Source organism: Oryctolagus cuniculus, chromosome 3 (genome assembly GCF_051225735.1).
Source record: "Oryctolagus cuniculus isolate XC-2025 breed Fujian yellow rabbit chromosome 3, ASM5122573v1, whole genome shotgun sequence".
Lineage (NCBI taxonomy): Eukaryota > Metazoa > Chordata > Mammalia > Lagomorpha > Leporidae > Oryctolagus > Oryctolagus cuniculus.
Window position 1 is genome coordinate 21725485 of NC_142869.1, and position 16845 is coordinate 21742329.

The 16845-nt window shown below is 43.3% G+C and overlaps 1 protein-coding gene and 1 long non-coding RNA gene across 3 annotated transcripts in view; one reads left to right on the forward strand and one right to left on the reverse strand.

Annotated features, from left to right (window-relative positions):
• The window catches only part of LOC149127282 (uncharacterized), a 421278-nt gene that overhangs the window by 208567 nt on the left and 195866 nt on the right, over positions 1 to 16845 (forward strand). The gene's annotated exons all lie outside the window — the stretch shown is intronic.
• Positions 5505 to 16845, reverse strand: part of LOC138849157 (uncharacterized) — a 30828-nt gene continuing 19487 nt past the window's right edge. Inside the window, exon 3 of the long non-coding RNA XR_011387569.2 lies at positions 5505 to 8706. This is a non-coding gene — a long non-coding RNA (uncharacterized LOC138849157). The remainder of the gene's footprint in view (positions 8707 to 16845) is intronic.

Below are 16845 nucleotides of genomic sequence, written 5' to 3' on the forward strand. Positions count from 1 at the left end.
AAGGTTTCACTCTCTGTCTCTCCCTTTCTCTCTGTAACTCTAACTTTCAAATAAATAAATAACTCTTTTAAAAAAAATCAGGGATAAAGAAGGGTGTAATGCATTATCTAATGACAAGAGTCAAATCGCAAAGAAAGCACACCTATCCTAGATAACACTGTCTGTAACAGCAGAACTCCAAAATGCATGGAGGAAAAACCGTCAACTCAGTGAGACATAGACAAATCCTCAATTGTAGTTGGAGACTTTAAACACTGTCTCTTTGTAATTGATAGAACTAGGAGACACTCAGCAAGGACATAGAGCAGAACACCACCATCAACCAGCTGGACACAGTTGCTTCTGAAAGAGCACTCCGCAGAGTGACAGTGGCACGCATCGTCTTTTCAAGCACACATGGACCGTATCCTGAGTCATGAAATAAGCCCTCACAGCTTTATTTTATTTTTTTAAAGACTATCTATTTGAATGTCAGAGTTACGGTGACAGAGGGAGAGACAGACAGAAAGAGGGGAGAGATTTTCCATCTGTTGATTCACTCCCCAAATGGCCTCAATGACCAGGGCTGGACCAGGCCAAAGCCAGGAGCCAGGAGCTTCATCTGGGTCTCCCACGTGGGTGCAGGGGGCCAAGCATTTGGGCCATCCTCTGCTGCCATCCTTTGCTGGCATATTAGTAGGGTGCTGGATGGGAAGTGGAGCAGCTGGGACTTAAACCAACACCCATATGGATGCCAGCACCACAGACTGCAGCTTACCCCCCTGTATACAGTACTGGCCCCAGCCTTCACAGATTTTCAAAGATTGAAATCACACAAAGTATGTTCTTTGATCATAATGTAATCAAATTAGATACTAAAAAAGTTTCCAGAGCAGAGGAGAAAAAGTGAAGAACTTTGTGGCTGTGGGCCAAGTGAAGATGTCTTAGATACAGTTTCAAAGCATGGTGAAGAAAAGAACATGCTGATAAATTAGGCTTTGTCGAAACTGAAAATGCCTTCTCCTTAAGACACTAGTAAGAGAATGACAAGTCAAACCACAGACTGGGAGAAGATATTTTCAAAGCATTTATCTGATAAAGGACTTGTGTACAGAATATATATAAAGAACTCTCAAAACTCAGTGATAGATAAAGTACAAATATGCCAAGAATCTGACCAGACACTTCACAGAAGAAGATGTGCAAATGGAAAATAAACATGTGAGAATATGCTCAACATTATCAGTCACTGGAGGAATGCAAATTAAAACCACAGTGAATTAAGACCACAAAGAGTACACTCCCATGAGAACGGCTAACATTAGGAGAGACTGAGGACAGTCAGGAGGTTAGCACAGCCCTGAGTGGGGGAGTGATCAGGTATGATCAGATTAGAGTGGACCCACGATTCTAATTCTCTCCTGGCTCCGTGGTTTGCTTGAGGTGGGCTGCATTCTGATCCATAAAATCTTATATTTTCATCAGGGCCAACAGTGCTTTATTTTGAGATGATTGCTTTCATCTCTAAGAAGCTCCCTAGACTCTTAAGAAATAGACAATGCAGGACCCTTGCATGTTTGCTTCAAGAACCACATCATGTTCTTCTTATAGGAACTAACAGTCTTCTCCCTTCTTCTTTTTTTTTTTTTTTTTTTTTTGACAGGCAGAGTGGACAGTGAGAGAGAGAGAGAGACAGAGAGAAAGGTCTTCCTTTGCCGTTGGTTCACCCTCCAATGGCCGCCGCGGCCGGCGGGCTGTGGCCGGCGCACTGTGCCTATCCGAAGGCAGGAGCCAGGTGCTTCTCCTGGTCTCCCATGGGGTGCAGGGCCCAAGCACTTGGGCCATCCTCCACTGCACTCCCTGGCCACAGCAGAGAGCTGGCCTGGAAGAGGGGCAACCGGGACAGAATCCGGCGCCCCAACCGGGACTAGAACCCAGTGTGCCGGCGCCGCAAGGTGGAGGATTAGCCTATTGAGCTGTGGTGCTGGCCTCTCCTCCCTTCTTTTTGGCCCAGCCCTGTCCATCCCAGACCTACCTCCTAAAGGAGTTCATTCCTAGTTTGCATATACAGACTCACTCTTACATCTTATTTTCAATTCTGGAACCTTATATAAAAGTCCCAAATCTTGGTGGTGTTTGGAATTTTGGGATTTTTTTTTCTGCTTTGACTTCCTTTTAGGCTGCATCTAGTATCTCCAAGTACAATTTCAAGTACTTACACAGTAATTACCCCCTAAGATGGTGCATGAGAAAAAATTGCATGCAGAGTTAAAGCCCAAAGCTATGAAGGAAACAGTTGAAGAGTGTCTACACAGTACATTTATTCATTCAATAGATATGGAGTACTTTCCTTATTCCTACCATTGTTAAGTTTTGTAATAAAATATAGAGGAGCCTACATTCTAGCCAATAAGACATAATAACCAAACCAGTAACTAGATAATATGTCAAATGATAAAAACTATTATGAAGACAGTGAGAGTAGGGGAAGGGTGACAGTGACAAGTGTAAGAGAATTGGGGTTGTAAGAAATACATCTCTGATTAGATCACATTTGAACATAGACTTGAACGAAGTGATAGGGGGAGGTGGAGAGCAATTCAAGAGATAAGAATTTCAAGGAAATGGAACAGAAGGTGGGGGGTCCTGGCTAGAGTGTTTTTGTAACACAGCAAGGAACTGAGAGTGATAAGAAACAGGCTTGGTTTGGACAGGAAAGAGACCCTAATGAAGATACCACTTAAGGAAATGAAGTCAGGATAGTAAGTTTTTAGAAACAGAGGGAGAGGGACAGGGAGAGGAAAAGGGAGAGAGAGAGAGAGAGAGAGAGAGAGAGAGAGAGAGATCTAGATCTAGATCCCATCCTTTGGTTCACTCCATACCCAAACACCTGCAAAGGCTGGGCTGGACCAGAAATGGAGCTGGGAATTCAATCTAGATCTCTTGTGTGGGTGCAGGAACCCAATGACTTGAGCCATCACCACTGCCTCCCAGGATCTGCATGCGCAGGAAGCCGGAGTCAGGTGCCAGAGCCAAGTATCAAACTCAGGTCCTCTAATGCAGAGCACAAATGAATGTCTTCACTGGTAGTCTAAGCACCTGCCCCAAGGATAGTACATCATTAAAGGACAAAACAAAAGAAAGCAACAACAACAAAAAAACATGGAGTGTCAAGGCACTCAGAGATGAGCAATAGCAGTGAGGTGTCACCATCTGCTCGGCTAGGAGACAAGGTGTGGGAGGAAGACTTTTTTTTTTTTTATAGGAACTGTGCTAGGGGAGGGTCAGAACCATGCTAAAGTGGTCAGGGAGGATATCCCTGCCATCCTCTCCTCCTGCCCTCTGATCAACTAGAGCCATCCAGTAGCCACGAACCCCCCTGGAAATGGTGCCTTCAGGACCAGCCACCCAAGGCACAGGGCAGAAAGGCAGAGATGGGACTGGGATGGGGGACAATGATCAGAGTTGATTTAGCACTGAGAATGAGAGGATGAATGGCTACTTGGCATAAAAAGAGAACGAACAAATAATTTTTAGTTCAGAGGCATTCATTCAAACTGTCAAACCAGAGCTTCCAGCTAAAAGGCAGTGCTTGTGGGTCTGTTGGTGCACAGCCTGGATGGGTGGTCCTTGCAGGGGAGGCTGAGCAGTCCGTGACAGTGCAGTGGCTATGTGTGTGGTCATTAGAATCAGCTTCCTGTCCTGTCTTGACTTTCTAATGGGTAGTAGGGGGTTCTGTTGTGCCATTTTCTGTTTTCCTCCAATTCTTATTATACAATTAGACATGGATTTTCTTCTGTTGAGGTTGCTTTCCTATACACTCAGTTAATGTTAAGGGATTGATTGAAATTTATTCTTGACATTGACAGAGGACCAGAGCCCTTGCAAGGATGAGACTTTTGAGACTCCAAAGTTCTACTCCACGACAGAAGCATGGAAAGGGTGCTTTGTACAAGCCCCCATTCACCCAGAGAGGTGATAGCTCTCTGAACAGTCCAATTCCCAACCAAGATTTTGCCTGACACTCCCTCCAAATACAGCATCTCCTCAAAGCATGTTGTAGAGTGGGAAGAGACTTCCTTGGTGACTGGTTCCCAGGGTCTCTAGAGGGACACCCTGGCAGGTGTCCAGAGAGCCTCTGGCTTCAGACCTGGGGGCCAGCACATCCTGCAGATACTAGGCAGCTCACCTCCCTCTTGGCCTGGTACCCAGCAGCTTGGAGTGGTCATGGAGGGAATGAGGTCTCATTGGACCATGAAGTTTGGGGGGACTGGAACAACAGGAAGGGTGAGAGAGCAGAAACAGGAAAGATGAGGACTGGAACCCTTTCCAAGACTTCCCCTACCTCAAGAAAGAAAAGAGATGGCTTTCTTGTAAGGGAAGGTGGGTCAGGGTTGCCATGGATAGCCAGATAGCCAACAGGAAGTTCTTGGGTCCTAGGCAGACAGTTTGTTAACACAATAGTGCTCATGGAGGCAATGATCTGCCATTTAATATTTAAATGCTTATAAAATTGAAAAAGTCAAATTGGTTAACTGCTTTGATGTTAGTTCCACTTGGATAATCTCTCTTTGTAACAATCCCATGGGAATGGTTTGGCATATTCTGGAACAGATTATCTCTTGGGATTTGGTGAGCTGGGCTGGTGTGTGGAGAGTGAGTGGAAAGCTTTCGTCTTTGTTTATTCTTGCAACTTATTACAAGAGAGGTAAGATGCTGGTGGCAGGTTTCTAAGAAACCCCACATTCAGCTGTGCTTTCCTTTAACCATGGTTTAGGGCTTCTGGAAGGAATCCCACAGTGACCAAATGAAGAAAAGAAATTCTGAATCATTTATTCTTTCACAAGAACTTCCTGTCTCTCCAGTACAATCTATTCAATCCTCAGTGGAAACCTCTAAATTTCAGGCACTTCTGATGTGAAGTGGAGCTGATCATATTGCCACACTGGATGGTTGTTGGGAATTGATAAAAAATTAGCAACAGAGGGTTCTTCATTAATGTTTACCAGACAAGAACACGTGGAAGTCAGGTCCTGTGGCAGAACCTTTCTAGGGGAGACAGACATGGGGAACCATAAGGAAGGAAATAAGTAAGATTCTTGGCATGAGCTCAGACTCCTAATTTTTTTTTTTTTGTCTTTTCAAAAAGTGAATTAGATGTCAAGGCTAGAATAAACAGCTAGAATAAAAGGGGATAAAAATGACCAGAAAGACCAATGGCAGAAGATCTGCTAGAGAAAATCAGGTGCGCAGTTCTCTGAAATGATGGATAAAGAGTGACCAGCAAGTTAGTTGTGGATTTTGCACATCCCCAAACACTGGGGCCAAGAGAGCTTTCATTTCAAATGAGCCATTTCGTTTTATGTGTTTGTCCGGATGATATTTTATTTCATCATCAATTGTGGAGAAATGTCTCAGATGGCCCAAATGTGCTATAATAGTAAGGGATATATACCGATATGCATGTTAAGTTTTATGTTAGGAGCTTGATAGTAAGAAAGAAAAGAGCAGCAGACGAGTTCTCCATGATTTGAAATCTTTTTGAATTGATGCTTTATTGTATTTAATGTTTTACTTGAGCATTTCCCAGACATCTGCTAAAATGGAAAGAATAGTATCAAGAGCCCTCAAATACCCATTCCAGCAATCACCAATTCATGCTCACTTTGTTTCTTTTGTGTCACTTCCTCTCCCATCCCATATTATTATTATTATTTTTAAAAGATTTATTTATTTATTTGAAGTCAGAGACAGAGAGATCTTCCATCCATTGGTTCATTTCCCAGATGACTGCAAAGGCCAGGGCTGAGCCAGATCAAAGCCAGGAACCAGGAGCTTCATCTGGGTCTCCCATGTAGGTTGTGCGGATCTAAACACTTACACCATATTCATTAAATAAAAGTTAAAAAAAATCATATTGCAAAGAATAGAGTTCTTTTGCTTTAATTTAAGATTTGAAATAATTACACACTCACAAAATTTGCAGAAGCTGTAGAGATGTCTTATATACCCATCACTCAGGTTCCCCCAATGGTAACATTATATGTAGCTGGAGTACATTACCCAAACCAAGAAATTGGCATTGACACAAGGTAATGAACAAAGCTACAGATCTTGAGATTTCGCTGCTCTTCACATGCACTTATCTTTCCTGTATATCCTTGTGTATAATTCTATGACCTTTTAACCCATGCATGGTTCATATAACCCCTGTCCCTACTGAGGAATTCTTCACGCTGGTCACACCCTGCAATAGTCACACACTTGCCTGCCTCTTCTTTAAGCCCTGGGAACCTCTGATCACTTCTACATTTCTACACTGTGTTTTTTAAAAATGGTATGCAAATAGAATCACAAAACATGTGACCTCTGTAGTTTTAATGGCTTTTTAAACAAGTTTCCATATGATCCAAGAATATGGAAATACACATTGTAGAAAAATGCCAACCTACCAACTTTGAACAAGTTGATGCTTATTGATTCAGTACGTAAACCTTTGCTGAGGCTCTATGATGACGTGCTGGTAACTTAATAGGGGATACAAACTCATGCTCTCTTGTGGTAGTGGCTGTGATTTGCTTGGTAAGGTCAGGGTAGTGTCTGCAAGTCATAAAACCATTAGTTCTTTCAGGAAGGGGATGTTAGGTTTGGCATAGGGTTTAGTCTTTCCTCCCTTTTCTTCCCATGTCTGGGATCTTCTGACTCCACCCATAAAATCAAGTTGTTTTAATTATTTTGGGCTTCTCCAACAAAATGCCATAAACTGGATGGGTTATAAACAATAGCAATTTATTCCTTCCATTCTGGAGGCTGGGAAGTGCAAGATCAAGGCACCAGCAGAGTTGGTGTTTGGGAAGAGCTTCCTTTTTGGCATCGTAGATGAAGCTGTCTCACTGTGTCTTCATATGAGGGTAGGGACTGGCTGATCTCTGTGGTCTCTTTAAAAGGGAACCAAGCCCAGTCATGACGACTCTGCTCTCATGACCTGATCATCTCCCAGTGGCTCCACCTCCTAATGCATCACCTTGGAAGGTAGGATTTCAATCTATGAATTTGGGCAGACAAAAGCACTAAGTGTGCCTTGCAAGTTCTATACCGTTCTTTAGAAGCAAAACAGAAGTGATTTCAATCTATCCTGGAATCATGGGATTCAGATTTTCCTTATTCTGGTCTCCTCACTTGGAATTTGCGCTCTAGTTCTTATAACTGAACCCCTACCTTGCGTACAAGCAAGAATTCACTTTGGACTCCATTCCTGACAAGTAGATTTCTAGTACTTGGTTACAACTGAGTGATTTGATTTGTGACCACATCCCTTTAGGGTTGTGCCATTGTTTTTCTCTTCCAGCCTAGAATCCCAGAGCTCCCTTGCCTGTCTGCCCCAGCCTCGTCTGTTTTGCTACCTAACCGAGTTAGTCTTGCTTGCTCCTGAATTTCTGGTGATCATTATCCAGTCTGCCAGTTGACTGTCAACCCTCATGTCCCACATCTCCCTGAGCTGTCACCTATGTCCTCATGCTTTTCCTCTGCATACCAAATGCTTCCTGTCAGATTGTACTTAATTCACATGCAGTTCTGTCAGACCCTCTCTCTAAACATAGAAGAGTATAATTTCCAGGTTTCAGTGCTCTGATATGCTTCATACTACATGATTAGGTCTTGGTCTACTATGTACAAAGATATGATATGGTGACATGATTATTTTGTTCTTCACAAGTACGTTTCCATGAACAAAGCCCACAAGAAGAGGGAACCAGGTCAAATCAGTTTCTCCCTGACTAGCAGTGGCATGGTGCAGAGAAAGAGGCAAGAATCCTGCTGGTGCAATGAAGACCATCTGGAGGACAAAAAGACAGGCTCTATCTCAACCTACTAGCTGGTGATTTTGGAAGAACACACCCTCTCTGGAGCCACAATGTGCTCATCTATAGAATGAGGAAACTGGTCTCAAGACGCTCCCTAATTTAGTCTCTGGATTTGACACTTTATTTTTTTAGCAGTGAGCATGCTATCCAAATTTAATGAAAAGAGTGCACATTATAGACCTGGCAGGCATCTCAGGGAAGGACTGAGCACCCAGTCCAGTCTATGTTCAGGCTAGGGTTTTTATGGTCATGGGTGTGAGCCCTCTGTTTCTTCTCCCCTCTACTCTTCCTGGGATGTTGCTGGGTGGAGGGCTTCCTGGGTGTGGAATTCCTGAAATCCCTCCCAGAACTTCCTCAGCACAGTGGTAATGGGTCTGATAGCCCCCTTGGGTTACCCTAAATAAACCCCAGGAGAAGTCTGGAACCCATCCAAAAAGGTTATCAAGCAAGGACAAGACTTCTGATGTGAAATGTTGGTCTGCTTCCGAGGTTCGCTTCTGCATTTCTTCCCTCATTCAACCCACAAAAATTTCCATTTTTGTTTTACAGGTCTACAGCCCCTCATACATATGTAGGATAATGCCTGCTTTGCTACCTAACACCCATACCCCCACCCTGAGAGAAGTAACCCATGACATTATGGGGGTAGAAAGGGTGAAGGTCTGTCTTCTATATCTTCTTTAAGCTGTCATACGGGTGTAGAGCTGGTTACAGGTATTCTGCTCTTGATGTCTGTCCTGTGGTGTTTGGAGATGGCCTGGGAAAAGATTGTCCTGTGTGGTCCAGAGAGCTGGTCATTTCATCCAGTGGGGTAGGCTGGAAGCCCTGTCTCATGGCCATCTGGAGCTGGACAGCATTTATTCTGTTAGAGACAAAGCGAACAAGTGCAGTGAAGACACATGGTCCAAAGAGAATTAGTAAGAGAGTATGGAGGCCAGCACCATGGCTCAATAGGCTAATCCTCTGCCTGCGGCGCTGGCACACCGGGTTCCAGTCCCGGTCAGGGCACTGGATTCTGTCCTGGTTGCCCCTCTTCCAGGCCAGCTCTCTGCTGTGGCCCGGGAAGGCAGTGGAGGATGACCCAAGTGCTTGGGCCTTGCATGGAGACCAGGAGAAGCATCTGGCTCCTGCCTTTGGATCAGCACGGTGCGCTGGCCCCAGTGTGCCGGCTGCGGCGGCCATTGGGGGGTGAACCAAAGGCAAAGGAAGACCTTTCTCTCTGTCTCTCTCTCTCACTGTCCACTCTGCCTATCAAAAAAAAAAAAAAAAAAAAGAGTATGGAAGAGTATGGAAGATATAGGGTCGAAGAGAGACAACAGTCAGGATTTTCCTGACCCACCCTGCTCATAACTTATACTTCCACCATCCAGATATCTGCAGTTCCCTTCCTGTTACATTAGACCAGGCTACAATGATTTTTTTTACTATACTTATGAGACCTTACATTTTCATTCTGAAGCCAGATTTGCCAAAACTGTAAGTCTGAGTAGGTCACTTCATTCAAAACTTTTTAATGCATATACCTCTCCCTCGTCTTCACCCCTGCCGTTGACTCTAGGGTGAACTCTAAGCTTGTAACGTGCTCAGGAGGAGCTTCCCTTGCCTGTCTGCCCCAGCCTCATCATCACAGGCTGCACTTCAGTCTCTCTAAAATTGTTTCAGTTCCTTAAAGACTCTGCCTGCCCAGGACAACTCATTGTTTTAAACTCCTGTCTTCCCTGTAAGGACATGATATTGTGTCCTTGCTGCTATATTTCCTACACTTGTCACAGCACATGGCAAAATTACTATTTATTTCAAGAATGAATAAATTGGATTAATCAGGGCTATTCATCCATTTGTTTTTATTTTTTATTCATGTATCCATCGCCCAACAAACAAATATGGTGGTTTTACTTGTGAGGGCATATTTTGATGCAACAGAAAATCCAAGCCTGGGAAGACTTTCAGCTACCCCTGCACGCAGGGATTTAAAGAAGATTGTCATTTCTTTCTGTGTCTGTACCCACCTCTTAATACTACTTCTCGCTGGTGCTGTGGTGCAGCTTGTTAATCCTCTGCCTGCAGTGCCAGCATCCCATATGGGTGCCAGTTCTAGTTCCAGCTGTTCCTCTTCCAATCCAGCCCTCTGCTATGGCCTAGAAAAGCAGTAGAAGATGGCTCAAGTTCTTGAGCCCCTGCACCTGTGTGGGAGACTGGGAAGAAGCTCCTGGCTTTGGATCAGCACAGCTCTGGCTGTTGTGGCCATCTGGGGAGTGAACCAACGGAAGGAAGGCCTTTCTTTCTGTTTCTCCCTCTCACTGTCTGTAACTCTACCTCTGAAATAAATAAATAAAATCTTTTTAAAAAAATACCACTTCTCTCCTTCTGTGAGCCTTTGTTCTCTCCTACAGGAGATAGATTTCCCCTCTTTCAGTCCTAGAATTTACTTCCTTCCTGATCCACTCCTCCAAAGGCAAAGAACTCCAACTTCAAATGGAAAAAATCTCAGGGGTGGATTTTAACTGACCTACTTGAGTCCCATATGCACAGCTGGGACAGTTGCTCTGGCCAGGGAGATCCTATGATCCATGTCCTGTGATCCATGGCGTCCAGTCCAGTGCACAGCCCTGTGGCTAGGTTGAGGGTGGCCTAATGCAGAGACAGCATAGCATAGGGTTAGGAGCACGAGCTCTGAACCTAGATAACCTGGGTTCAGACTCCAGCTCTGCCACTTATGGAGTGAACTTTAGCAAATTACTTAATTTTTTCTGTGCCTCAGTTTCCTCATCTGTAGTGTGGAGATACTAATAGTACTTTTCTCTCAGGGTTATTATGAGAGTTAAATGAGCTATCATTATTGTAAATCACATAAAATAAAATAATGTAAATGACTTGCGCTTCCCAAAAAAATAATCACTTTATTCATGTTTATAAAGCATCTATCAGCACAAGGCACTGTTATTAGGGATTGAGATGCACCAGAGAAAAAGACAAAATGTCTTCCATTATTACATGCCAAAGTGCTACACAGAGTGCAGGTGGCATGGGCTATACCCTTCAAGAGCCTGTCACAGGGTGCCTGCCTTATGATGTACCACATGTGGCGAGATAGACAGGTCTGAGCCTTAAGCCCACCTGATTATTTTCAAGCACTCTCTGTCAGTTGTATTTGCCTCTTAATGAAAAAAACTTGCTCATGGTTTAGACACTTTTCTTAGGGCTTTTTTTTTTTTTTTTTGGACAGGCAGAGTTATAGACAGAGAGACAGAGAGAAAGGTCCTCCTTGCGTTGGTTCACCCCCACAAATGGCCGCTATGGCCGGCACTATGCCGATCCGAAGCCAGGAGCCAAGTGTTTGCTTCCTTCTGGTCTCCCATGCAGGTGCAGGGCCCAAGCACCTGGGCCATCCTCCACTGCACTCCCGGGCCACAGCAGAGAGCTGGCCTGGAAGAGGGGCAGCTGGGACTAGAACCTGGTGCCCATATGGGATGCCGGCACCGCAGGCAGAGGATTAACCAAGTGAGCCACAGCGCAGGCCTCTTAGGGCTTTTAATAATGACTCTGTTCTTGGTTTTAGATCCTGTGATTTTAGATCCCGTGAGTTTAAATTGCTTGTTAGATTTGTTTTCTCCGGACTTAAAAAATAAAATTCTAGGTGGCCATGCACCTGAAACCTCAGATGGAGGTAGGGGTGTTCTTAGGGTTTATGAGGGCGATGTAGGCTCTTTGTGACCCAGTCTCAGCAATAGGGGAAATTCAACTATAAACAGAATGGGATATTCTTTGAGGAAAAAAAATTCTTCGTGTTTTTTCCCCCTGGGGCCAGTGTGAATGAGGATGAATGAGGGTTAGGTGTCAGGAGATTGTGGGTTTGCTAGAACTGGAATTCAAAGGACGCTATTTCTGTCAATTGGGACTGAAAGGGACTTTTACTCACCTACAAAAGATAGCATTTTCTTCAGTAACATCTATGGAAAGGAGAAATGTGTTTTTTAATTTTTGTAACAGTATTCTAGTATTAGTAAATTTGTAATAGAATTCTATCTGGAATACCTCTAAATTATAAGTTGGAGCAGAAACAAGTTATTTTGCCAAGTGTTACTGACTGACTGTTTTACTTAAGCTTTACAATAAATGTATCTTACAAGATCTTTGTCGCCTAACAAGTCTTGATTTTTATTTTGATGGGAGGGGGTGGCCATAGAACATGCTGTATCATGACACACTTGACGTGTGATCAAAATTGTACCTGAACAATATTATTCCTTAGTCAGATTATATATTTTTTTCTTCCTGTCTCCTCCTATTGTATACAGGATTAGGGGAATAATTTGTGGCCACTGGGAGGAATCCACTAGATTTGTTTCTCCCATGCAATAAGAAACGATGTCAGCTTTGTCCACCTCTGTCTCACCAGAAACTGAAGTTGATAACAGCTAATTTTTATTGCACACATATTATATGCTGGGTACCTTGCTAAGCAGTCTCCTTAATAACTGTATAACAGACATTCAGTTGTTTCTTCCATCAGTCAGGGGAGGAGCCTGTGTGTTGCTTCCTTCCCCAGATTGTGTCATTGACAGGTGGTACGGCCAGATTTGAACTCAGGAAGTCTGAGGAGAGAGCCTGAGCTCAAGCCATTGTGCTAGGCAGCCTGGTGCAGCACTAACCAATGGGCAAAAGTTCAACTTTTGTTGAATAAATAAGTTGGAGGGTGGTTGATCTAGGACTCAGATATTAAATGGCTGTCCACTGGATCTTCATCTGCTGAACTGACCAGGACAGACCTCCAGCCTCAGAAAGGTGGCTCCATGGCATGCACAGTATTTGTCCATGACAAGTGAAAGAAGCAGGGAGATGTGGATGCCCTGACTGCCCCATAGGCCTGAGAAGAGCTGGGGTCTGGGACTCTACATGTGCTCCCTATACCTCCTGCTTTGTTCTAATACAGGCCCAGGGACAGAGATGATGAAGGTATTCTTTGTCTGCCTTTGGAGGTTGGGGCATGGATGGAGTTCCCAGGAATCATTTGGAATTTGTTCTTTTCACCTGGATGTGATCCTTCTCTTTAACTAGCAAAGTACATGCTTTGTATCACAGCTTTGCCTTGTATGCTGCTGGTTTGGACTATTGTGTTTTTCTTCAAGGGTAGTCTCTGGCTTAAATAAATAAAATTAATTAATATTCGTGTTATATATTTTAAAAATAAACTTTTTATTTTAGTATAGTTTCAAATGTATAGTAGCTAAAATAGTACAGAGACTTCCTGTATACCCCATAGAGTTTCCTCTTTGTTGACATCATGTATTAATATGGCATATTTGTCACAACTAATGAATTAATATTTGATAGGCTAACTAAACTCTATAATTTGATTTTATAATTAATATAATTTATAATATAATATAATTCAGATTTTATTTATTTATTTTTTACTAGTATTCTTTTTCTGTTCAAGGAGCTTATCCCTAGAATAATACATTTAGTTGTGTCCTTAGACTCCTCTTGATAGCCTTTTCTTGATTTTTAGTGACCAGGAGTTCTGGTCAAGTATTTTGTAGAATGTGCCCCAATTTGAGTTTCACTTCTGTCTTTGTGTTGGGAGGCTGGCATTAGGGGGTTTTGAGAGGAGGTGAAGCATCATTGTCAGCGCTTGGTATCAAGAGCATATGCTGTGGACCTGATGTACTACTCACGATGGTGGCTTTGGTCACCTGGCTGAGGTCATGTTTTCCAGGTTTCTTTGCACTGTAAAGTCACTTTAGTTTTTCTCCTCTTTCTATGTTGTAATCTTCGTAAGCAGATAACTAAGGATAGCCCACAATTACTGTAAATTATCTGGCATTCTTCCACATGGGATATGCGGGCTTTCTATTTATTTATTCATTCATTTGAGCCAGTGTGGATTCACGGATGCTGACTTTGAGTTATATAACCCAATGCTACATTAATTTGTTCTTCAAATTGCTCTTGTTTTTGTTATTGGGAGTTCTTTCAGTTGGTTCCTGAAAGAACTATGATTTTGTTTTTTGAGCACTCCATTACTGTCTGGCACTAAAAGTTACTTCTGGTTCATCTTGTATTTTCATTGTCTCAGCCTCAGAACCAGCTGTTTCTCCAGGGAGTTTTGATTTCTTTTATTGGAACCAAGGTCTGGGTGCCAGGTATGTTTGTTTCTACTGAAGTGTCAGTGCTTCTAGGTCTTCTCAGTGGTGTCAGAGCCAGGAAATACACGTGTGTAAACTGATCCATGCATACAAACATATGTATAGTGACTATGATATTTAGTCCTCAGTGTCTATATAGAGCTAAACATAAGGTCCCACTGATGTCTCTGAGTTTAATCCGGTACCACATGATACTTTGTGACCTAGTACTCTCCTCATGTGTATCGGTGAAAAACCTGGCTCCACTAGCTACCGCCCACTTACTTGTTTGTGCAATCCTGGTATTCCAGTTGTAGAATTGTTAACCTGTACCACCATGGAAACCAACTTTATCAGCTGGAGTACAGCACAGTGTGTGTGTGTAGATCTATTATACATATTCTAATGTCAGTAGGCTTCTCCTGCCTTCCAAGAATCATTCCTCCCACTGCTAGACATCTAATGGCTCTTTTGTGATATGCTTTTGATGTGAATATACTTAGTGCACTGTACACTTAAACATACTTAAAATGATAACTTTTATATCTTTTACCACATTAAAATATTGTTTTGTCTTTCTCCAAATGTCCCAGTGAAATTCATTTCCAAACCTGGTTAGTTATCAAAATCAAGGTCTTCATAGTATCAACCATTTTAAGAAACTTTTTTTTCCTGCATTTTAACGAGTTTCCCAGGTGACTGGTGATTGTACTAACGTACTTTTTCTTTGAAGGAAAGAAAATTTGCAAGTAGGAGTCCCTGGGATCTCCAGCTGCATTGCCAGGGCCCTCTGGCAGCTGCCACTGGTGCTGATTGTCTCACCTGGAGGATGAGCAGAGATGTGGCCTTCTCCACAGGCTGGCCTGAGGACCTCAACCAAGCCTTGCTCCTCATCAGCATCCCAGCCCTCCTGCAGGCCTGGCTTAGCAGCTCCAGCCTGGAGCTGCCTGGGCATCTCCCACAAGGCTGTGCTGAGTTGCAAACCGTTCAGAGCTCTGCCTCCTCCACCTTTGGCATGATCCAAGCATGTCAGAGTTACCACATGAAAGAAAACTGCTTGTTTCTGAGTGGGTTGCCAATTGGATAACCAGGCATCATCTTCCCAGCCCATAATAACCCTCCCTTAAAACCCATTATTACATTTCCCAGTCTACAGAGCAGGCGTTTGTTGCACTGAGGACTGATAGATGGGGATCCTGCATAGGTCCCCGGCCTCTTGCCTGTGGCCACCTTCTTTGACATCTTGGAGGGCAGTAGCCTCCCTGGCAGTGAGAGGGCTTTTCTACCAAAGCCTGACCTGACCTGTGTAATTGGATGCTCGGGCCAGACCCTATTTCATGGCTGAGTCACCAGAGGAGGTGCAGTTACTCAGTCCTGGCACATCTTGAAACTGTCTGCCAATCCATTCCTTGGTGGTGAGAGCTTGTGTCTATGATGTCTACTTCCTTTGTTTCTATGTGAATTGGTGAATTACCCCTTTGACTGTTGGAAGTCCTTTTATATTCTACTTTGTGCCTCTGAGTGCAGGGTAGGTGAAGGAAAGATATTTTTATGGTGCAAACATTTTTTGAAATCCATGTGTAGTATTTTTCATAATATTCATTTTGTTGAATTTTGTGAAGACCCCTCATGTGGGTGGACTTCAATCTTTTGCACCAAAAAATTGCCTCTTAATTCCATTTTCCACAAACTTTTTGAAGTAACTTTATATAATCTAAATAGTTGACATATATGACCTCATGTATGTGAAGGCATGTAAGAAAAATGGTGGATACATCTTTGTGTTCTTATCTTGCAAATGTTAAGATAGCCATGCGAGGTACTTGGGGGCAGAAGATAGGTTAGCCATTCACCTAGCTCAAAGATGTTGGAAAAGTCATGAATCCTCTGATTTTTTTCTTTGAAAATATAATTTTCAGAAGACTAATGAAAAAACTAAGAAAATCACTATGAAGGCATTTTATAAACTGTGACCCATGAGGTCAATGTGGTGTTATTAAACTGGGAATTAGATAATATGTAATATCACTTTTACCTTCTAATGTGTTCTGAAGTTGTCTCAATCCTTCCCTCCCCTATGTAATTGCTTGGAGTAGTTTCTATTCGCCACTCACAGTATGAATCTCCCCAATCCTACCACAACCTGTAGAATTCTATCTGTCTCCACAGCTACACCTCAGCTTCATTTCCCTCTGAAGTCCACCTTATCAGCTGCTGCTCCCCAGAACTCAGTAATGCACCACACCATTCTAGTAAGCTGCCAGTTAAAAAAGATTTGTTAATATATTTGAAAGGCAGGATGAAAGTGAGAGTGAGAACAAGAAAGAGAGAGACAAAGAAAGAATATCTTTCACCCACTGGTTCACTCCCCAAATGGCTACAACAGCCAAGGCTGGGACAGGCAGAAGCCAAGAGCCCAGAACTCCATCCAGGTCTCCTACCTGGGTTTCAGGGGTCCAAGCACATGGGTATCAGGGGCTCAAGCACTTAGGCTATCTTATACTGCCTTCTCAAGTACATTAGCAGGAAGCTGGATCTGAAGTGGAGCATCTGGGACTCAAACCAGCACTCTGAGGTGCAATGTAATGTGGCAAGTAAGTGGTGGTTTAAGCCACTGCACCACAACACCAGCCCCCTCTGTACTTCTTAATCCCTTCTTTATGGGCATTTTGCCAGTGTCCAAATTGCAAGTCTCTGCACAGATGGGCTCATAGACATCAGCAGCTGCAGGCTGAACAACTGAATGGCGGGGAGGCAGAGAAGAGAGGGGAGAATTGAGACAATTGAGACAATGCAGGTCATCCTTGTTGGAATTCTGCTCTGTGACCAGGAAACAGAAAATGGGCTTCCAGTGTCTTTCTCTGATTAGGTCC